At 40.0% G+C, this 23,610-nt stretch overlaps 1 protein-coding gene and 1 long non-coding RNA gene across 2 annotated transcripts in view; one reads left to right on the top strand and one right to left on the bottom strand.

The window, feature by feature from the left end:
* CNTN4 (contactin 4) overlaps window positions 1-23,610 on the bottom strand; it is an 891,247-nt gene that overhangs the window by 276,861 nt on the left and 590,776 nt on the right. The window lies entirely within an intron of this gene.
* On the top strand, window positions 6,805-16,756 carry LOC116273588. Its single transcript, XR_004181903.1, has 3 exons — window positions 6,805-7,247; window positions 12,810-12,908; window positions 15,576-16,756. It is a non-coding gene; the product is annotated as an uncharacterized LOC116273588 (long non-coding RNA).

Genomic DNA, 23,610 nt, shown 5'->3' on the forward strand with positions numbered 1-23,610 from the left:
AATATGAGGACAGAGGCAGAAATTGGGAAGATGTAGCCAGAAGCTCAGGAATGCAAGGGCAGCCATCAGGAGTGGAAGATGCAAAGATTCTTCCCTAAAGCCCCTAGAGGCAGCGTATTCCTATTAAGTTTTGGGCACCTAGCCTCCAGAACTGTAAAAGAATGCATTTCTTTTGTTTCAAGCCACCAAATGTAGGGCAATTTATGATAGTAGCTGAGGAAACTAATATATCAGGTTTGTATTCTTCTTGTCCATGACCTTGGGTGAACTCTAACTTTATCGTATAGACCTCAGTTTCTAAATCTTTTTTTTTTTTTTTTTTTTTTTTTGGAGACAGGATCTCACCCCATCACCCAGGTTGGAGTGCAGTGGCACAATCACAGGTCACTGCAGCCTCAACCTCCTGGGCTCAGGTGATCCTGCCCCTTCAGCCTCCTGAGTAGCTGGGACTAGAGGCACATGCCACCATGCTCAGCTTTTTTTCTTTTTTTTTTTGTATTTTTTGTAGAGACAGGGTTTCGCCATGTTGCACAGGCTAGTCTGGAATTCCTGGGCTCAAGTGATCAGCCCGTCTTGGCTTCCCAAAGTCCTGGGATTACAGGTGTGAGCCACCACGCCCCGTCAGTTTCCTCATCTTTAAAAAGTGATTTCTGAACTAAAAAATAAAAATAACACCACCACCATTATTTGCAAAATTCTTTACAGTAATCCTGTGAGTTACATGATAAAACTCATTTTAATAATCTCAGAGAGGTCAAAATGTTGAAACTGAAATTTTGCTGACTCAAACCTTGGTCTGCCTTTGTTGTCTTCATCCTTCAATGCATACTATGTTTAAGACACTGTAATTACTCTTGTGACACAGAGTTTACAGGCTAGCAGAGAATACAAGTATTAAATAAGCAACCAAATCCAAGCTCATTTGAATCTTATCTAAACAAAAGTAATAATATCTGTGAGGTCTGCAAAATGGTGATGGCAGATGCTGATTATCATCAAATACTTATCTATTTTATGTGCAGGATTTGCGTAAACATAAGATGATTTTCCTTGTAACAGAAGCAAGTCAAGAAAATGCACAAGTTATGGATGGCAGAAAAAGATAGCTCATTGGTCATCCTCTGAACTGCTTTTACAGAAGGTGAATAGGTCTATGACAGACATCAAACTTGCCCTGCTACAACCAAAGCAGTTGGATAAATTCATGCAACACTCACAGAAAATAAAGTGATTTTCCTGGACTTAGGACTTGGTGGCTGATTTGCCTGGCATGTTAAACAGAAAGATCTCAAGCAGAACATTGCACAGCAAGCTTGTCAGCTGGGGGTCCCAGTCACATCGAGCACATCTGCCTACTTAGGCCCTTACTTTGCTGTGCTTGACCGATTCTGCTCCTTTCCCTTTTGAGGAGCTTGTGAAACGACTATCCCTGAAGATCTTTCAGAAAAAATGGCAAGCATCTGTCCTAGATGGCTGGGTCATTTACCTGATGGAAGGCAGCAAGCGGGCCCAGTGTATCTCTCGAGATCCACTATGGCTCAATGCCTTTCTCTCTGCAGTTCACTTCACCACAACTAATCCCTTTACATGGCCCCAAATACAGAAGATGGAACCTGGTCCAGGTGAGGCAGTAGCACTCAGAAGATGAAGATCTAACGAACTCAGGTTTGAATTCTAACTTCACCACTTAACGGTGTGACTCCATCTAAATTACTTTCCTTGACTTCATCTTGGTTTTCTCATTTTAAAAAGAGATAATAATTTTTCCCCTAAATAAGAAGTGAAATTATGCTTATAAATCGTGTAACCTGGCATGTGGTAAATGCAAAGCACTAAATGGCAATTGCTGCTATTATTATAATCATCATTATTATTAATTGTACCTTCTCAAAGAAAGAGCTACTTTACTTGGATACTCTACTAAATGGCTAAACACCATAAGCATTTTTTCTAGTCTGTTGTAACCAGAATTAAGGGCCAGTACCAAACAATGGAAAACTTTACCCTTAATTTTGCAATCAGATATATACTTTTCCAAGTCTCCTCTAATTTAGCTTTTTATTTTCTTAAAAAATCTCTACATTGTTCTTTGGGTTACCCTCTATTTTCTACCAAAATAAATTCGAGGCCAGGCATGATGGCTCACGCCTGCAATCACAGCACTTTGGGAGGCCAAGGCAGGTGGATAACTTGAGGTCAGGAGTTTCAGACCAGCCTGGCCAACATGGTGAAATTCCATCTACTAAAAATACAAAAATTCACTGGGCATGGTGGCGCAAGCCTGTAATCCTAGCTACTCAGGAGGCTGAGACAGAGGAATCGCTTGAACCCTGGAGGCGGAGGTTGCAGTGAGCTGAGATCATGCCACTGCACTCCAGCCCGGGCAACAGAGCAAGACATTGTCTCAAAAGAAAAAAAGAAATCTGAGTTGCATCCACTTTGGCAACTAGGTCAGGGCTAAACCTTCTCAGGCATGGCAATTTCCTAATAATGAGGGTGCATAATAATAACTAAACATAATTCCACACTTTACATGTGTCATATCTTCAATTCTTGCAAGTGCCCCATGGATTAGGAATTACTGTTTTACAGATGAGAAAACAGATTCAGAGTAAAAGACCTTCCCAGAGACACACAGGTAATAGAAGAAGTCAAAATTTCAACCTCCACAATCTGGTTCTAGAGACCAGTATCTAATTTACTATGCCTATTTTGAACGGACAGGCAAATTCCTAGGGCTCCCGAGTTCATTTCATTAAGACTAAATGAATGCAGCATCTACATGGTAAAGATCCACCTGATTATGTAGTAGAGGAAATCCTCAAAGGCATAAAGAGAAAATAAAATAAAGGGGAATCCTTAAAAGCATCAGGAGAAAAAAAAAAAAAAAAGGACAGATACAATCAGAACTTTTTTTCTGTTTCTTAGAAGATCGATATGCTCATGTAGGTAGAGATCAAAGTCTTTGAGTGTTATATCTTTAAAAAAGAAAATTTTTCTTGTCATTTCTGACACAAATACAGAGGTTATCCTCTCCTGCAGGCCCTGGGATGCTAGCAGGGTTGCAGGGCTGGCTAGGGGGATTGGGTGATTCTAACAAAAGCTATTCAGCTATTGAGCTTAATTGTGTTTCCATTTAAGGGTTGGCATTCTAATGACTATTTTTTTAGAGCCTCTGAGGATAAATGCTTTTCAATTTGACCTTTAGAATAGGAGTCTTTATGGGATTACAATTTAATTGGAAAAGAATTTAACAAGACAATATATTTTTCTAAAGATTGTGGAGAATAATTAGCCAAATAATAGTATTAAAAAATTATCGTATCGTAGATCCTTCTTTCATATGTCTTTTTAAAAGTTTGCTTTTGAACATCTTAATTCAGTAAGAATGTTGTGAATGGGCAGCTGTGTCATTTGAGAGATCAATTATTTCTATCTCCAAATTCTATTTTATCATGATAGTATGAGGTAATACATGTTCCATCAGCTTATATTCCACTGGGTTAAATAATTCCAAATTATATCACACAGTGAAATGAGTGGGTGTCTGCAAAATGGAAGGCCACAGTACACAGAAGACAATTCGCATTTCAAAACTCCATTTCCCTTGCGTGCCTCAATTACTTCTCTCTTCCCAAATGCCCACTTGAAATTAATGCTTAGAACTATGCCTGGTACATGGGAAGTACCCAATACACATTAGGTATTTCTGTTATGATGATGACTTGACGGTATATAGTTGTTACTCTTATTATTACATTATATATTATTAATAATACTATAGGCTGAACACAGTAATCCCAGCACTTTGGGAGACTGAGGTGGGCAGATCATTTGAGGTCAGAAGTTTGAAACCAGCCTGGCCAACATGGTGAAACCTCGTCTCTACTAAAAATACAAAAAAATTAGACGGGCGTGGTAGCAGGCGCCTGTAGTCCAAGCTACTCGGGAGGCTGAGGCAGGAGAATGGCGTGAACCAGGGAGGCGGAGCTTGCAGTGAGCCGAGATCGTGCCACTGCACTCCAGCCTGGGCGACAGAGCCAGATTCCGCCTCAAAAAAAAAAAAAAAAAAAAAATAGCCAGGTATGGTGGCAGATGCCTGTAATCACAGCTGTTCAGGAGGCAGAAGCAGGAGAATCGCTTGAACCCGGGAGGCGGAGGTTGCAGTGAGGCAAGATCACACCACTGCACTCCAGCCTGGGCTGAACAGAGCAAGACCCTGCCTCAGAAAAAAAAAAAAAAAAAAAAAAACCCACAAAATAATATGGCAGGACTGTATGATAAGTACACTTGTGCATGAGCTAACCTAATGAACCAACCAAGTGTGCTATTGCATCCTCATTTTACAGATGATGAAAAAGACTCAGAGAAGTTAAATAACGTGCCTGTGGTTAAATGGTAAATGGCTGGTAAGTGACCTAGACTAAATCTGAATGCAGGGAATCCAATTCCAGAAAATGCAATTCAATCATTACAGGATTTTTCTTTCTCTATTGTTACCTGGTAAAAAGTTCAGACATTGATGAAATAAACACTATGGCTTTTATAGCAATAATTCCTGTATGTAATGATCACTGTATATCTCCTTGGTTTACTCCTTAAGTGGTAAACTAATTTTTTATGTTTATTTTATTTTATTTATTTATTTTTAATAATGCCTTTTATGTTTATTTTATTTTATTTATTTATTTTTGAGACGCAGTCTCGCTCTGTTGCCCAGGCTGGTGTGCGGTGGCACAATCTCGGCTCACTGCAACCTCCACCTCCTAGGCTCAAGCAATTCACCTGCCTCAGCCTCCCAAGTAGCTGGGACTACAGGTGCCCGCCATCACGCCTGGCTATTTTTGTATTTTTAATAGAGACAGAGTTTCCCCATATTGGCCAGGCTGGTCTTGAACTCCTGACCTCAGGTGATCTGCCCACCTCGGCCTCCTAAAGTGCTGGGTTTACAGGTATGAGCCACCATGCCTGGCCCAGATGCCTTTTAAAATAATCTTGGCAATAATTTACATAACAAATCAAATAGTTGATTTTTTTTTTTTTTTTTGAGATGGAGTCTCATGCTGTCACCCAGGCTGGAGTGCAGTGGCACAATCTCGGCTCACTGCAAGCTTCGCCTCCCAGGTTCACGCCATTCTCCTGCCTCAGCCTCCTGAGTAGCTGGGAAGACAGGCACCTGCCACCACGCCCAGCTAATTTTTTGTATTTTTAGTCAAGATAAGTTTCACTGTGTTAGCCAGGATGGTCCCAATCTCCTGACGTTGTGATCCACCTGCCTCTGCCTCCGAAAGTGCTAGGATTACAGTCGTGAACCACCGCGCCGGGCCGATTTTCTTAAAATACCTTCAAGTTTTTGTTATTCCTCTTAACTATCAAGATCAAACTGTATGTTCATAGCATGAATCAACTATACCAATTTCTAACCCAGTTTTTGCATGAATGAGTGCCAAGAAACAATAGTTGAAATAAAAAATAGAACCATTTGAATAAATTACTGAGGTTACTTACTGCATTAAAGGTTAATATTTTATTTTTGGCCTCAAGAGTGACAATCAGATTTCACTCTCCTGAACAGCTGCTCCCCCTGACCTGTGATGGTGGTCACTATATAATTCAATTGCACTTCTCAGAAATGGATCTAATAATTTTTAAATACAGAAAATCATGACCAAAACATTTTTTTCTTGAAGCTGAGCCACTCTTGGCTCCATCAGAAACTTTTTAAAAAAAATTTCCAGAAGATAATGACTTTTAAAATGATAGATATGGGTTTTGATAATTACCAATACTTTTCATCATTATTTCAGGTAATCAGGAGGTGGTGGTGAGGGGTGGGAATCACTTTCTTGTCTCTCAGTCCTACAAACTCAATTGAAATGGAGACGAGATTCCTTGATCCCTTCACAGGACTTGTGAAGGGGTAGCTTGCTTACTCAGCCCACAGATCTTAACCCCTTGAGGGAGGGGGAGCATGCAGGTAATCAGGTGCAGAGGCTGGGACAAGCCTCCCAGGACTTCTGGGCAGCTGGCAGGAGCAGAACTCTGTGCAGAATCGCTGTAGTATCTAGGGGTTGCCTGTGGCCCCTGGAGCCCCAGAAGGTATGTGTTACAGTGTGCTCTTTTAGCTTTGCTGTCCATGGACAGCTTAAGTGTTAAACAACTCAGTGGAGGGTCAGTCTGACAGCCTCTTGCACCCGCACCCGGGTCCTTGTCCAGCATCCAGGAGGAATGAGGTAACACAAACAAACTGGAGGGTGGTGAATGTGGAGGCTTTCATTGCCAATGAAAGTGGCTCCCAGCAGGAAGCGGGGGCTGGAAAGGGGATGGAGGACGAGGGTGGTCTTCCCCTGGAGTGTGGGTGCCAAACTCCTTTCTAACCATCCCCAGCCCACATCCTCTCTGACTGTAGTCTCCGATGTCCAGCTGGTTCTTCACCTCTCAATATTCAGACACCTCTTCTCTCCTCTGCCATGCCTCTCTGCTCTGCCAGTGCGGTCTGGGGTTTTTACGGGTACAGGATGCGGGGGCAGGGTGGGCCAGGGTGGTTCTGGAAAAGGCAACATTTGGGTGGGAAAACAGGAAGACATGTTCTCACTTTGGGCCATGGGTCCAGGCTTGAGGGTGTGGCCCTCACCAGGGACTGCCCTTCTACCCAGTATTTCCCTGCCTCCTGTCCATATCAGAATATCCACTTCAGCAGAGCCACCACATGGGGTGGCAGCACAAATTATGCAATGTAATCCTGCCATTTGAGAGGTTTTCCTGACCACTCCTTGTCGAGTTTCCTTCCAGTTCCCATCGATCACAAAACCAGCTGTATTTTCACCGTAACTTGTTTGCTTTATACATTTGTGATTATTAATTTTATATGTTAATTTGACTGGGCCAAGGAGTGCAAAGCTTAAACATTATTTCTGGATGTGTTGTAAGGGTGTTTCCAGCTGAGATCAGCATTGCAATCAGTGGACTCAGCAAGGTACACTGCCCCTGAACTATGCGGTTGGCATCATTCAATCCACTGAAGGCCTGAGCAGAACAAAAGAAAGAGGAAGAGGAATTCATTCCTTTTGCTTCCTGCCTGCCTACTGAGCTCAGATATTGCTCTTCTCCTGCCCATGGCCTGGAATTCACACTATCAGCACCCCTGGTTCTCAAGCATTCAGTCTTGGACTGGAATTATACCACCAGCTTTCCTAGGTTTCTACCTTGCAGGCAGAAGGTCATGGGACTTCATGCTCCATAATCATGTAAGCCAATTCATCATATTAAATCTCTCTCTCTCTATATATATATATAATATATATATGTGTGTGTGTGTGCACGCATGTACAAATGTGTATTTATATACAAATAGAACACATGTACGTGCCCATGTCTTTGACTAGAAGAATGAATAAATAAGACTCTAGGGGGTTATGGTGTCCAGGACCAAGTAAGCCAAGTTTTGAGAGTATATCCAAGCAGGAACTACTCAAGCGTAATCACCCAGGAACTCAAAAAGAAAGAACTCATTGGTTTAAAATCTTATCTATACTCATACCAGCACTTACGTCTGTAGGAGAAAGGGAACTAGTGCTTATTGAATACCCTCTATGAGCCATAGTATTAAATTCTTAAAACCATCTGGTCAGGTGAGTCATATTATCTCTTCTATCAGAGGGGGAAATGAAGTTCAGAGAGATTAAATACTTGCTCAAAGTGAGATGGCTGTCAGGTGGCAAGTACAGCTGGGATTTTAATCCAGCAATGTTGGCTACCAAAATTCTGCTTTTTCTAGGTCACTGTAGTGCTCCCACGTTATTTCTCCCTGCCTAATTGCTTTTTCTCAGTGAAAATATTGCTGGGTTTTGCCTGGGTTCAGATCCTATTTCTCATGGCATCATCTCAATTTTGACATATTGTACCAATATGATTCAGCCCCAAAAGTGTTATTTTAATTAAGTCACATATATTAATGGTATAGCACACCTAGAAGGGATCTTAAAAACGATCAAGTTATTCAACCTCGTTTATTTTGCAGATAAAAAGAATGAAGAGCAGGATGGTTACATGCCCTGCCCTTCTTTATGCATAAAGATCAACGAAGACAGCAGGAGTTGAACTTCTTTCCTTCCTTGGGGGGTTAAATGGATTGCTTAAGTTATAACCTATCCTTGTAGTCTGGGTCAATTTACTAGTACATATTTGATAAATGTTACCTGTAAAATGACTCCTAGAATCCAGCATGGAAGATTCCTTAGTGGTCACAAAATCATAAATGCACCAGAATGAGAACCAAAACATTTAGACGTCAGCTTAAAGCCATTTTGCTAAGGGCAAGCTGAGCCTGAAATGCAAACCACTTAACTTTCAGCTTGATGTTCTTTCAGTGCTGAAAAGAACTGCAGTCATCACATGATTTTTCTTTCCTTAGTTTGGTTTTATAAGCGTCAGAGTACGGTGTAAGTGTGAATATTATTTCTACCACTTCTTAGTTGTATGACTTCAGTCAAAGACCTTAACTTCTCTAAAACCCAGTTTCCTCATCTGAAAAAAGGGTCTAATTACATTTTCCCTGTATTGTGTTTTGAAGATCAAATGTATGTGGAAGTGTTCAATGAACAAAGTTGAGTTTATCAGCCCAAAATGTGTTGTGCTTGCCTAGCATAATGATTAAATTGTTTTCAAAACAGTATAGGTGGTAAGGGAGAGCACATGAGCTCCAGTCTGCCATAATATCCACCTGTCTCTTTTGGCCTTGTATCCATTCCCTGTTCACGCATTCATGTTACATACCCAGTCCCCACACACGTTTGAGTTTCTCTTTCCTGAAAGAATAATAAAAAATGGTGGTTGTTATTATCCCAATTTTCTAAATGTCTATACGTAGAAATTTCAGCAGGAAATATAGTAAAGATAACCAATCTGTACAAACTAACATTTGAAATCCTAATAAAATAGTCTATTCCCTGACAAACATACACCCAGAAGACCAGAAAGGTTTATGGTTAATAAAAGAGTATATTGACCTTTCCTAGGGAATTATGCATGGCAGCTTTATTACAAATACTGTAAATTGAAAACGAATCAAGAAAATTATAGGGTTCAACTAACTAAAGAAGGGATTCATCATGAACATTCATTAAATGTCAACCTGGTGGATTAGGAACAGCAGCAATTAGCCTGCAGTGATCAAATGATATTTCAAAATGCCAAAAATGGATTCGTCTTTAAGTTACAACTCTTCTACAGTCTTGAGTTCAAATGCCGTTTTATAACATAAGAGACATGAAATTTGTTTGAGATTTTTCTAAGCATTGCAAACATTTCAGCACTAAAATACTGTTAGTTTCAATTACTCTAGAGAAAAGTTTAGAAGTTAAAAAGTTTAAAAGCCTGGATCCTGCTGAGAAAAAGCCTAAATCCTGCTGAGAAAAACCATAATTAGTTTCTAACTACTTCCTTTGGTTCCTACTATAACCCCTTATTCCTTCTGATCCCTTGATCCCAGTGATAATCCAGTGAACTGCCTCTGGAGGTAAAGGAGAGACACCCTGTGAAAACAATAGGTATAGTGTGGAGAGGGACAGGAAGTCCTAATAATAGCATTCAGACTGAAGCTAACAGCTGTGACCTTCTGCAAGATGAATTATCTCCAAGGCCCCAGTCTGCCTCACCTTTATTTTTATTTATTTTTTCGAAACAGAATCTTGCTTTGTCACCCAGGCTGGAGTGCAGTGACATGGTATGGCTCAATGCAGCCTCGATCTCCTGGGCTCAAGTGATCCTCCCACCTCAGCTTCTTGAGTAGCTAGGACTACAGACATGTACCACCACTATGTCCTGCTAATTAAAAAAAAAAAAAATTAGTAGAGAGAAAATCTCACTATGTTGCCCAGGCTGGTCCTGAACTCCTGGCCTCAAGTGATCCTCCCACTTCTGCCTCCCAACATGCTGTGATTACAGGCATAAGCCACCACACTGACACTCCTCACCTTTAAAGTTAAGGAACTGGATCAGTATTCTCTAGGATCCCTGACATAGCTAAGTAAATATATGGATCAGGCCAGGACACCCAAGAGAAACACAAAACTGATTCCAGGTCACTCATTGCTCCTAAGATGATGATGCCTTTGAAAGCACTTCATAAACATGAAGTTGCTTTTCCTCACCACAGGGCTTCAGGATACATGCCTTCTTTTTCTTTTGTTATGCATTAAAGAGCAGAGAAATAAAGAAAAGCAGTAGCTTATCCCGAAAGCCCCAGGGAATGGGCACTAAAAAGATTTTCCAAGTGAGGTGTTACTAGTTTTCAATCCCCAAACTGAATCATGACTGCTGGTCTCCTGTTCGCCCAGTGGTATATCATAACTTCTTAGAGAAACAGCCAGAATGTTCTGGGATTTATGCTAATTCTTTGTTAATAAGGAAGGCAGGACCATTTAGAAACTGTCGATTCCTTCCCATTAAAGCACGCGCGCGCACACACACACACACACACACAAAGAAGGTAGGAATCAGTTATGGGTATATATTATATTTTCAAGTCTTCAAGACCACTAGGAAGCTGTTGCATCATGGAAGGCAGACTGAAAGGGTTCATACAGCATCCAGAGGTAACTTGCTATAAACCACCAATAAAATTCTAAGCCCCCCGCTACCATTTAATAGACTTCCTCCTCAACCAGGGCTCTTAAGATGTAACCTGAAAGACTGATTCAGGCCACAAAGGGAAGAGGGGTCAGACATGCCTCATTATACCTCTCCGCCATTAACATCAACACAGACTTAAGTCTGATAAGAAACACTTTACAGCCTGTTCTCTCTGAAGCCTGCTAGCTAAAAGCTTCATCTGCATAATAAAACTGGTCTCCACCACCTCCTATGGCAACCCAGACATTCCTTTATATTGTTTAAATTTACCCAAAGCCTGGAAGCACCCCCCACCTTTGAGCTGTCCCACCTTTCTGAACCAATACAAAGTATTTCTTAAATGTACTTGATTGATGTCTCATGCCTCCCTAAAACGTATAAAAAAGCAAGCTGCACCCCGACCACATGGGCACATGTTCTCAGGACCTCCTGAGGGCTGTGTCAGGGGCCATGGTCACCCATATTTGGCTCATAATCTTCGAATAGTTCAATTAATATATTAACTTTCAAATAATACCTCTTCAAACAAAGAGTTTGACCCTTTTCATTGACATCGCTCACTCACACATGTATCCTTAGCATACAGCTTAGATCTCATTCACAGCACAGTACTATGCTTGCTCTTTTTCTCATTTTTTAAAAACTTTGCAAAGCATTTCACATTTGATTTGTTAATGATGATAAACCTGCAAGATGGCCAACTGTTTTCTCCATAGTTTCAAAAGGAGGAATGAAGAATATAGAAGAATAAAGACTATAAATGGTATTTATTGAATTCAGTGAGTTTGAGCTTTCTGGAATCAAGATGAAAAGCACCTTTATTCCTCGTTTAGGTGGATATACTGTTTCAACTGGTCTTATGGCATGTTTGTTGGTTTCTTTCCTTTTCATTTGAACCTCACTGCTCCATGTACATTTCTTTTTATTTTTCTCATTTCTACTCCTTTGAGATTTTGGCAGGACCATAATTGATTTGCCTCCTGCTTTCCTAGAGTTCCCAGAACAGTCTCATGTGCTCAAGTGGTATTTAAGTGTAGATCAAAATATTCTATTTAACTTGGGTTTGGAATTGTGAGAGATAATTACAATCAGCAAAGAATTCACAATATCTAAAATGTATAATGCAGGAATGCTAAAGATTATTTAATTCTCTATGACAAACAGCATCACAACTTTACCTCTCAGGAAATGAAAATGTATTACTATAGATGTGAAAGTGGCATTTTTTCACCTATATGGGCTTAGAATCTTAAGGGCATGAGTATGTACTGGGGAGTAGCAAGGACCACAAACTCTCTTGCCCTTAAGGGTCAGAAACCAATGTTAGATGAGTGAAGTAGGCTGGTGTGATTTCATATGACATGTAAAATCGAAGTGGTAGAAGAACAAATCCATATAGAGGAACTCAATGGCAGACATGGTTGCCAGAAATTCCATGTCTTTAAGAGAAGCTTAAAATGCAGATTGTTTTCTGGAGAAACTACTTAAAAAATATAGTGTTTTATTCTTATGTGGAAGCCAAATAGAAAACGTATAAAAGAGAACATGCCTCTATATTGAGAGTTGGAAGATCCAAAGCCTTTTAGAGATTTTAAACATGTTTTTAGGGGAACAGGGCTGAGAGGGCAGGGAATCCATTTCACAGAGGCCAACAGGCACACATGATCTCCTACATTGTAAAGGTCCATGCAGTCAAGCACTAAATGTCTGATACCAGAAAAGGCATTAGTAAGAAAAACTGTGGTGCTTACTACAGCTAAATTAGAAATACTTTGTATCATTCTGCTTCAACATTTGGCTCTCACAATGTAGATTTGCAGGACAACTAGTTTTATCTTATTCTTATATGTAACATCTGTTGGATCGGAGTACACATCAGATATATACACTAACATTTTCTCTTCCATCACATGCTGCCTGTTACAGCTGTGAGATTAAGACCTCCCCACTACTTTTATCCTTTTATCAGGGAGTACTTAAAGTGATAATGGTCAGTTAGTTCTTCAAATAAATGAATAAATTAAAAATATTCTCATGTCACTATCTGATGTTGGTATGAATTCTTGAGAGTTAATAGTGTACTAATTTGAAATAATGTATTGCTAATCTACTCTATTAGCCAGTTATTTTTATGAAGGCTTTTAAGGATATCGTAAGAATTTCCACTCTCGTTTTAGGACTTAACAATCACACGAATCACCATCACCACTTATTGTGTGGCTTCTAGATACTTCAAAAATACATGCTCCTGTTTATTGCCCATGTGACGTCACAAGGTATGTATTAATATCTTCATTTTAATATTCAGAAGGGAGCACTAAAGTTTTGAGGAAATTAAATGACTTACACAAAATTCATCACCCTAGTAAGTGATAGGGCTACCATTTAATCTCTGATTAGTCTCACTCCAAAGTTTCCACTCTTCAACCTCTGTTTCCGTCCAACATAATGACTAAAAAAATAATAAAATTGATTTCTAAGTAGTAATCAACTGTAGCTCATGCCTATAATCCCAGCACTTTGGGAGGCCAAAGCAGGAATATTGATTGAGCCCAGGAATTCAAGACCAGCCTGGGCAACATGGTGAAACCCCACCTCTACAAAAAAAAAAAAAAAAGCCAGGCATCATGGTGTGCACCTGAGTCAAGATTGCACCTCTACACTCAAGCCTGGGCGACAGAGTGACCCTGTCACAAACAAACACACAAACGAGCAAACAAAAAACCCCAAACAACAACACAACCTGAAAAGGAAGCCATTAAATGTTGGTCTAAGATTCAAGCCATTTCAACATGGTGATCTTAATAAAATCATTGCTCTAACTACCCTCCCCCCACCAGATAAAAATCATACAAACATGGCTTGCTTCCTGAAAATGCTTTCATTGTCAGCTATATATAAAACAATTACTTTGCTGATCTTTTAATCATCTGAAAGAAATAAATGCCACTATGGGGCATTAAGAGGCTAACATAGTAGAGTCTGGGCTGCAATTATAATTTGTTTCTTAGCAACTAATAGCAAAAGTTATAAAGCTGGTTCTAAAACATCTATAAGAGGCAGCATTACAGCCCCGGGAATATTGTGACAGTCCTTAACAGTATAATCTTGTGAGTAATTTGCTTTTGATATTATCATAAGATAAATCATTTTGTATCTGCTTGGTCAAAGCCCTAAAGAATTCTCATTAAAAGTCAGCTATTATTATGTGTGTTGTTTTCTTCTCCTCTCTCCTCCATTATACTGAACCCGCTGAATTGGTTATTTCATGCATTATAATAAGTTGGATGGAATCAGTATGATAAAAACAGATTCCTTTAATAACTAGGAGAAAGGAGTTCATCACTGTAATAGTTCCATTTCCTGTCTGAAACAGCACTTACTGAATGTAGTCATGGTTAGAGTAAATTAAAATTTTTATAATGAATATGAGTGAGAACAATAGGAATTTTAAAGAGTTCTATGTGCTGTAAACAGAGAAAAACAGTAGTGAAATTTGAGTGGCTCTGGGTCTAACAGCTTAGGTGATTTTCTGGTGAGAACTTGCTTTCAAAAAATCACGAGTGGCTCATATTTTGAGAACATAATTTAATTTTTTGGCCTACAGGAATACTATTCTGTAATTTACCTCAAAATCTTTAAAATAATTGTATCATGCTTTTCTCTTATACATACATGGATAACATGACATACTTCTGGGACAGTTATTTCTTAAAATCTAGGACAGGTACTGTCTACTGAGAAACAAAATTATTGGATTATAATACAAAGACATATTAATAGGTTAAGTCAATGAAAGAGAAATATACCTTTTAAAAACTTTCATAGAGAAAAGCATACAATTATTTGGTTATGCATGTTTGGAAATATGCTGGTCATATTAGAAAGAATTTATGTCTTGGGTAAAAGGACACACATTAGAACTGGCCACTTGAGGGTGTCTTGCATGAGATACCTCCCAAATAAACCAAGAATTCATGACTCCATCTTTCCTGTTACATGCTGTGTGGCAAACAGCAAAGCCTACTCTCCTGGCTACTTTTAAGGTGACTCAGTTTATAGTAACTGGAGGATCTGGTGCCTTGATTGGTCTTTTGTCCTTTGCTGCTACTAGAGAGGGTAGGGTCACTTGACCTGATGTTGAAGGGGTAATCCGTGCCAGGTACATTAGCTAAGGCAAATCTTTATTCGGTCGAAAACTTAAAAGCAAATATATTCCCTGATAGAACCTACAAACACACTCTTAGAAATATTAGTTGGAGAGCCTTAGACGGGTAAGAGTTAACTTTCATTGTTTTCAATCTTTCTTTACTAAATTTAATGGGGGAAAGCATAATTAAACTGAGATAGATATGGAATATTGAGTAGTCTTATAGTTTCCTCATGTTAGGGGTATTAACCATGGGTTATACTAATTTCTGTTTAAATATCAGAAAAATGTCATTTTCCTGAAAGCACAAAGGATCCTTAAATTCAAAGATGTCAGCTGGGTGTGTTGGTGGGCCCCTGTAATCCTTGCTGCTTGGGAGGCTAAGGCAGGAGAATTGCCTGAACCTGGGAGGCAGAGGTTGCAGTGAACTGAGATCGAGCCACTGCACTCTAGCCTGGGCAATAGAATGAGACTGTCTTAAAAAAAAAAAAAATGTATGCTATCTCTCCTGGAATAGAAATTAGGGATTTTCAATGTATCTTATACGCATACCCACCCCCACACACAGTCTCTGCATCTTTTACCTAAGACATATAAGATGCTTGAATGAAGTGGGTATGTCTGTTTCCATTTAGAACACATTTGTAACTGAGGACTTTTTACTCTATGGGCTCAGCAAAAACTTATTACACAAAATTTAATGCAGTTAAATTTAATCGAGAGAAACCTATAGGTCAATCAACAAATATTTATTGATCATTGACTTAATAACAAGCTCTGTGCTGGGTTCCAGGGAACCAAAGAGGAGGAAGACACAGAACCTTCCCTCAAGTTTACAGTCTACCAATTCTACCAAGAGGAGAAGGAATGTCACACAAATTCACGTGTAAAAGAAAATGGATAGTCTGTCTATTAGGCCCTGAGGAATGTTGACTTTGGAGATCAAGTCACAGAGCTTGACCTTTTAATTACTTATTTTCTGTTATAGATTAACTTCCTACCTTATTTCCTTATTCCTGGCTCAGAGAAGATGGCCCTGAGATAGAAGACCCCTTGACTGAGACAACAGACCCTTTGACTATTACATCCTGAATGTGGAATATTAAATATACATGATTATTCTTTCCAAAAAGAAAAAAAAAAGAAACACTACTTACAACAAACCAAATTGCTGTTAACTATTCACCAACCCTGTATGGAAAATGATGTAATCCTTTTCATCTTCCCCAGACCTTGCCAATATAAGAGGGGCCCTCACATCTCCCCACTTTGGAGCCATGACTCCACTCTTTTGGAGTCTGTGTCCTCCTGAGTGGCCATCCTCAAACTTTGTGTTCAAATAAGTTCAATATTTAATTATTTCACCTGAATCTGGTTATTAGGGTTGACACATGCAATAAATATGCTATGACATAAGTATGTATAAAATGCAAAGCACAAAGGCAGAAGGGGTCAGTTCAGCCTGAAGAGCAATACTTCAATCAACAAATATATGTTAACTGCATATATGGGTCAGGTCCAACGCTAGGTATTGGTATTATAGCAGTGAATATATTATAAAAGGTTCCTGCCCTCATGGAGCTCATATTGTAGTGAAGGAGACAGACAATAGCTTAGTGAAAAAGATAAAAATAGATAATCAAAGAGTGATAATAATTGCTCTGTTGCAAATTTTTAAAATGTTATATTATAGAAATTAAATGGGCTGGGTGCGGTGGCTCACATCTATAATCTTAGCATTTTGGGAGGCTAAGGCAGGCAGATCACTTGAGACCAGGAATTCAAGACCAGCCTGGCCAAAATGGTAAAAACCCTCTATGTACAGAGGAGTTTTGTATGGGGAGGAGGGCCATGGTGGGAGAACACGGGAGCAGAAGAGATGAGGCTTGAAAACAGATTAATAAGAATGAACTGGCTGGAAATAAAAACACTAAGCAGTATTTGAATTCTCAAATAAGCCAATGCAATTCCCTAAAGGAGTCCATGTGAACGTTTAATTGTTACAGTCACTGTACAAAGCATATGGATCAGATCATACAAGAGTAATGCTTTTAAGACGCAAAGGCAAACCATCACTTATGTCTGCTGGAAAGTCATTACTGTCCCACAGAGCATGATGAATAAAGAGCACCAGCAGGCTGCTGGGTGAACGTTATAAGCACAACCAACCTTTTGCGAAGCTGAGATCACTGTCCATGCTTCCAAAGAAGAGGGCTGTTCAGGCTATGGTTGAAACGGAATTGATATAAGAATCCTGGAAATCTTGCAAGTACAACAGGCTATTTTGTAAACTGCCTCAATGTGCATCTGCTTCATGTTCTTGGTGGTTAATACAAATAAGAAAACAGTATTAAATAAACATCTTGAAACCAAATGATGTTGTCTCATGGGATACAGTTATAAATTGGTTCCAAAACTGCTGTAACAGTCATCCTCCTGCAGTCTTTCCAAATGAAAACAAAGAGACACTCTCTAGCCTGAAGGAGTGTTATTCTATTTGCTGTCCCACCTGACTAGGTCTAGTATGCAGTGTTAAAGTTCAGTTCTTCTTGAAAGTGTTCCAAAACTCAAAATACATAAACTATCAATTGTTTTCTAAAGTTCACAGGAGTTAATGGAGTGAAGAGTAACCATTATTTTTCAGTCAATTATTTGTAGAACAAATGGGTCCCTCCTTCATTTTGATGCACACAAGGAAAGAAATGAAGTGTTTGGTTACTTTTAAAGTAGAGGAGATAAGTGAGATACCATAACATAAAAGTGATGTGGAAGAGAGAAGGAACAATGGCTATAGGAAAGGTAGGTTGATCAGAAGCAAAAAGCTTGGCAGATGAAATGGAGATTGGGGTGGGGGGAGTGCAGCTGACATATCTTTTCTTTTTTTTTGTTTTTGTTTTGAGATGGAGTCTTACTCTATCACCCAGGCTGGAGTGCAGTGGTGCAGTCTTGACTCACTGCAAACTCCACCTCCTAGGTTCAAGCTATCCTTTTGCCTCAGCCTCCCTGGTAGCTGGGACTACAGGCATGAGCCACTGTATTTGGCCTAATCTAACTTTTCTGGACTAATATTTGTCTTAGTCAAAAGTCTACTGCATTGAGGCTGGGCACAGTGGCTCATGCCTGTAATCCCAGCACTTTGGGAGGTTGAGGCAAGTAGATCACCTGAGGTCCAAAGTGCAAGACCAGCCTGGCTAACAGGGTGAAACCCCATCTCTACTAAAAGTATAAAACTAATCTGGGTATGGTGGCAGGTGCCTATAATTCCAGTTACTTTGGAGACTGAGGCAGGTGAATTGCTTGAACCTGGGAGGCGGAGGTTACAGTGAGCCAGATCATGCCACTGTACTTCAGCCTGGGCGACAGAGGGAGACTCTGTCTCAAAAAACAAAAACAAAAACAAAAACAAAAAGTCTACTATATTGAGATGAAGGCTTCATTATTACTCAATACCAGAGTTTGGTAACCCCCTAAGCCTGTAATCCCTACAGGGCGTTTAGAAAATACAACATACTTGTCATCCGTAGACAAGGAAATCTGTCTACAGTAAGGAATTTCGGCCTTACTGAAGAAATTTAGGAGCAGGAACCCAAACCAAACACCCAGTCTCATCTTCATCTAGAATCATATATGCATTACCTTTCTGAGGTCTTCCTCTAGTTGCCAAGTGTTCTCTATGCTGCAATCAGTGTGTCATGGAAAGAACCCCGTAAGAATGTTGGATTCTATTCCCTACCTACTACTTATCAGAGCAAAATGTAAAACAAAACTTAAATAAGTTACTATATCATTGAATAAAACTTGTACAAACTTTACACCTAACAAGTCAGTACTACTACCTGCTTATTAATAAACCTTGTATCTTTAAACTTTCTCTTTCAGTCTATTAAAATATACAAAAATTTTGTCAACTTGAAAAAATATATAAAGCAAGACTTCTTTGACTCTACACTCCCTTCAGCTAAGCACTTTTTCTCTTTCCTTCTTCAGGTATACCCTTGCTTTTTCTACTTACTGACTTCCCATTTACTCTGTAACCCCACCACCAAAAGATTAACTAAAGCTCATTACTTTACAACCCCACTGTCTGCATACTGGCCTCAGATCTCCGACGAAACTGCTCTGGCAAAAGTCAATTCCATGTTGCCAGATCCAGTGGGCATTTTTCAATCCTTATCTGATTTCTCTGTTGTATTGGACATTTTCAACTGCTTCCTGAAAATGTCTGTTCTCTATCCTCTCCTGATTCCTCTCTCTTCTTCTCCTCCCTCTTAGTCTTTTTTGAGGGCTCTTTCAACTTCACCTACCCTTCAAGCACTAGTTTCCACCAAGGTGCCCTTGGTTTGCTGCTTTTCTTTCCTTTTTGGATGATCTTACACACTCTCATAATTTTAAATCTAATCTTTATGTTCATGTCTATTTACTGTAAACCTTCAGCCCTACCGATGTAGTATTTCTCATATATTCAGCTGCCTGATTAACATACCCACTTGAGTATCCTACAGATAAGGTGACTTTACATCCTAGTTTTTCTGAAATAATTGAGGTTTACATTTATTGTCCTGGCAAAATTATTGATAGTGGCACCTTTGACACTCGTAAGAATCCAGGTTGTGTGATGTATCACACAACTTGGTATGTCTTCAAGTAAATTTGCCACCTCTTAGTCTCCAACCCTAACCTGATTCCAAAGTTAGTCAATGATACCCCACCATCCAAGATATTAGACTTTAAAGTCATCCTGTAATCTTTTTTTTTCTTTCTTTCTGTACTCTTTACTCTCAGTCTCTGTCCCTACCTTCACCCAAACCATCCAACAAACCTTGATGATTTCACCACAAAAAATATTTTTCAAATATGTCTCCTCTACTTTCACTGCTTTTGTCTTAGGATAGACTCTCATTATTTCCCGCCTGCAATATTGGAAAGCCTTCCTGTTTTCCAGATTCTGGTATCCTAGCGCCTTAAATGCCCATTCCAAAATGAAGCCACAGTAATCAATTTCTAAAATGCAAACCTGTTTATACCACTCTGCTGGCTTAAGACCCTTTGAAATTGTCAGCCACCAAAAGATTAACTAAAGCTCATTAGCATGTCAAACAAGGTCCTCCATGATCTCCCCCCTTAGCTCTCTCTCTCCCCTTGTAGCCGCCCACTCTCCACTTCATATTTGACAACCTTGAAACATGGAATGTTTCCATGTCCCCTGCATATCCATGAAGAGTCAGGCTTTGCTGTTCTTGTCGCATGAAACACCCTGCCAGCTCTCTTGGCCTCTTTAACTATCAACCATCTGTCAAGACTCTGCTCAGTCATTGTCTCTCTTGGGGAGCCTACTGTGTACCCCAGGACGGATTACATATTGCTTCTCCATGTTTTCATTACATACTGTGCACACTGTTGTCTTTTCATTTACCACATAATATCCTGGAATTAATACTGTATGTCTTTCTCTTCCACTAAAGTACAAGATCCTCCTTATTTATTTTTACTCCTTTCAGATTTTTTCTTTAGATCTTCTTCTATTATCTTCTTTCAATAAAGGATGCCTTGTTTTATATAAGACATTTATATAATTGGAAGAAAATATGTCAACATCCTTTGTCTCAATTGGTCCTTAAAATGGCCATTTATACATCATCCCCATTATACAGAGAATGAAACTGAGACTCAGAGAGGTAGAATAACTTGCCAGAGGTCACATATTGGAGTGACAAGTGTGAGAGAGAAGAGGCAGCCATGTAAATATCGTGGGTAATTCTGCCCACCACGTGGCTTGATCAATTTCCAACACTGCATTAGAGATGGTGGACCCGGATCTCTTTTATTTTTCAGTTTCAATTTTCACTGGCTTCACATAGAGTATCTTACCATATTGTAGAGTATTTAAAGATACCCATTTCTCATGCAACGTGGCTCTAAATTTAAGTTAATTCTTCACCTGATGTTCAACCAAAGAAACAATTACTTGTCTGTTTCATCCTCGGGGGAGAGGTGGCATGTCTGTCTCCAACATGGGTATGTACACTTAGAACTTAAGAGAATTCTGAGGGTAACTTTAATGACAGTCATTTTGCTTTAAGTGCCGACCTTGGAAAAAAATCTCTGTGAAGATGCATGAGGCCTCCATCTTGCTCTTTCCATTTTAGACCACTCAGGGATGTTAGACCCTGCCAGTGAAAGGGAAACAGTATTTTTCAAGTACATATGTGCCCCACTCTGAATTTTTAATAGAAAAGCAAATCAAAAAATATGGAAAACACAGTAAAACACATTGTTAATATCACCTGGGTATGCATTGTACATATTTCTGGGAGTTATCTGCCATGCTTGGTAGCAGAGCCCCTGAGCTATGCCTCAAATGGTAACTGGTCTCGCACTGAACATTTCACCATACACTAAGCATTGCCTCTAAACTCTTGCTATTCCCACTGCGTCAGCTTTTCAAACAGCAGTTCTTAGCCACATGACACTTAGATTTACATTCTTTTGCTCAGCCTGGTCCACTGATTATCTCTAGCCCCGGATAGTTTCTGTTTGTTTACTTTCCTTAATCCTTATGGGTCAGTGCAGTGATGCATGTGTAGAAGCCATGCAAGAAAGATCTGTAGGAAAAGAGACAGTATTTTGCAGAAATCTGAAGCTTTTATGATACCTTTTCTTTGGTAGAGCCAGACTGATGAGGGATTTTATAACAATGCACTTCCTCTCTTGGGATGAAGGAAGCTGAGGGCCCTTGGCCCTTCCCCACCAGGGAAGGTTTGTGTGTGCAAAAGGCAATACTGCCTTATAGTAAATGGTTTTAAATCTCTAACATTTTCCTCCAAAGCTAAATAGAAAGAGATGGAAGAGGGCCAGGCATGGTGGCTCACGCCTGTAATCCCAGCACTTTGGGAGGCTGAGGCGGGTGGATCATGAGGTCAGGAGTTCAAGACCACCTTGGTCAACACAGTGAAATCCCGTCTCTACTAAAAATACAAACGTTAGCCGGGAATGGTGATGTGTGCCTGTAGTGCCAGCTACTCAGGAGGCTGAGGCAGGAGAATCGCTTGAACCAGGGAGTTGGAGGTTGCAGTGAGCTGAGATCGCGCCACTGCACTCCAGCTTGAGCAACAAAGTGACACTTCGTTGTAAAAAAAAAAAAAAAAAAAGAGATGGAAGAGAAGTCACTCCTTGTTCTGCTGCAACAGGACGTAACTATTCTAACCATGAAACTAGCACAGGTCCCAAGGCCCAAGAGATGGCCTCTAGGGGATGCCATAGGAGGCTGGCATTGATTCCTGGAGAAAGTCAGCCTGACTTGCTGCTATTTTTGATCTGCTTGTTGCAGACCCTTGGCTCCACTGATGATTTCTAAGGGCCTGTGCTGCAGGCAAGAAGCACTTTTACTTGCCACCCATTCTATGATCTGTATGTTGTTTTTTAAAACTCTGGTTTATAGACTGTTGGATTTAATGGAGCAATAGAATTTTAAGGGGAAATATGGGGTGTGTGTGAAACCAACAAAGGTGTTTTTTTTTTTTTTTTTTTTGAGACAGAGTCTCGCTCATCACCCAGGCTGGAGTGCAGTGGCACGATCTTGGCTCACTGCAAGCTCCACCTCCCGGGTTCGCGCCATTCTCCTACCTCAGCCTCTCAAGTAGCTGGGACTATAGGCGCCGGCCACCTCGCCCAGCTAATTTTTTGTATTTTTAGTAGAGACAGGGTTTCACTGTGTTAGCCAGGATGGTCTCGATCTCCTGACCTCGTGATTTGCCTGCCTCGGCCTCCCAAAGTGCGGGTATTACAGGTGTGAGCCACTGCGCCTGGTTGAAACCAACATAGGTGTTTCTAAGTATGGATACTAAAAATTACCACCAGTACCGCAATTTTGTACCATCATCAATACATAAAAGAACTTTTCAACGTGAAAAATTACAGAAAGCTAATATCAAGAGAAAAACTGTCCTTTGACTAAATACTGCCTTTTTTTTTTTGAGAGAGAGTCTCGCTCTGTTGGATGGAGTGCAGTGGCACAATCTCGGCTCATGGCAACCTCCACCTCCCGGGTTGAAGTGATTCTTCTGCCTCAGCCTCCAGAGTAGCTGGGACTACAGGCGTGCGCCCCACACCCGAATAATTTTTTTTGTATTTTTAGTAGAGATGGGGTTTTACCATATTGGCCAGGCTGGTCTTGAACTCCTGACCTCATGATCTGCCCGCCTCGGCCTCCCAAAGTGCTGGGATTACAGGCGTGAGCCACTGCGCCTGGCCGCCTTATTTTAATAATGTAGTGCATATTTGTGTAGACTGGTGAAAATTTCAGTATAGATAAGTTTTGGGAACCAGCATTTGAAGGTGTGCTCCCAGAATATCTTCTTCACAAAATAGGAATAGATGTCAGATACCTACTAGTAAGGATCTCTTTCTTTGGCTTCAGGGTGGACTCGATTTTAAATGAAGATAGCAATGTGGTATAATGACTAGACTTCAAGACTTGAAGTCAAAGTCTGGGTTTTGATAGTTGGATCTGTCCCTTAATGGGATCAGGAACTTGAGGAAGTCACTTCCTATTTCTGAGCTTGACATTCTACATGTGTAAAATGGGGATGGTGATGATGATAAATCATACTTCACAGGCTTTGTAAAGACTAAAAGATAAAACAGATTTGAAAGTACTTTCTAAAAAGGAAAACGGTAAAGACAACTGTTAGTTATTTTTTTCAAGGCATTAAGTGGTGGCTTGGGTTATTAAGGAGTAAGTGAAACAGTAGACACAGAGGACCAACCGACACAGAGGACCAACCCACTTTCTGTGGACAGGGTGACAATTTCCTGAGCATCACAGTCCT

The sequence above is a fragment of the Papio anubis genome, chromosome 2, assembly GCF_008728515.1.
Source record: "Papio anubis isolate 15944 chromosome 2, Panubis1.0, whole genome shotgun sequence".
NCBI lineage: Eukaryota > Metazoa > Chordata > Mammalia > Primates > Cercopithecidae > Papio > Papio anubis.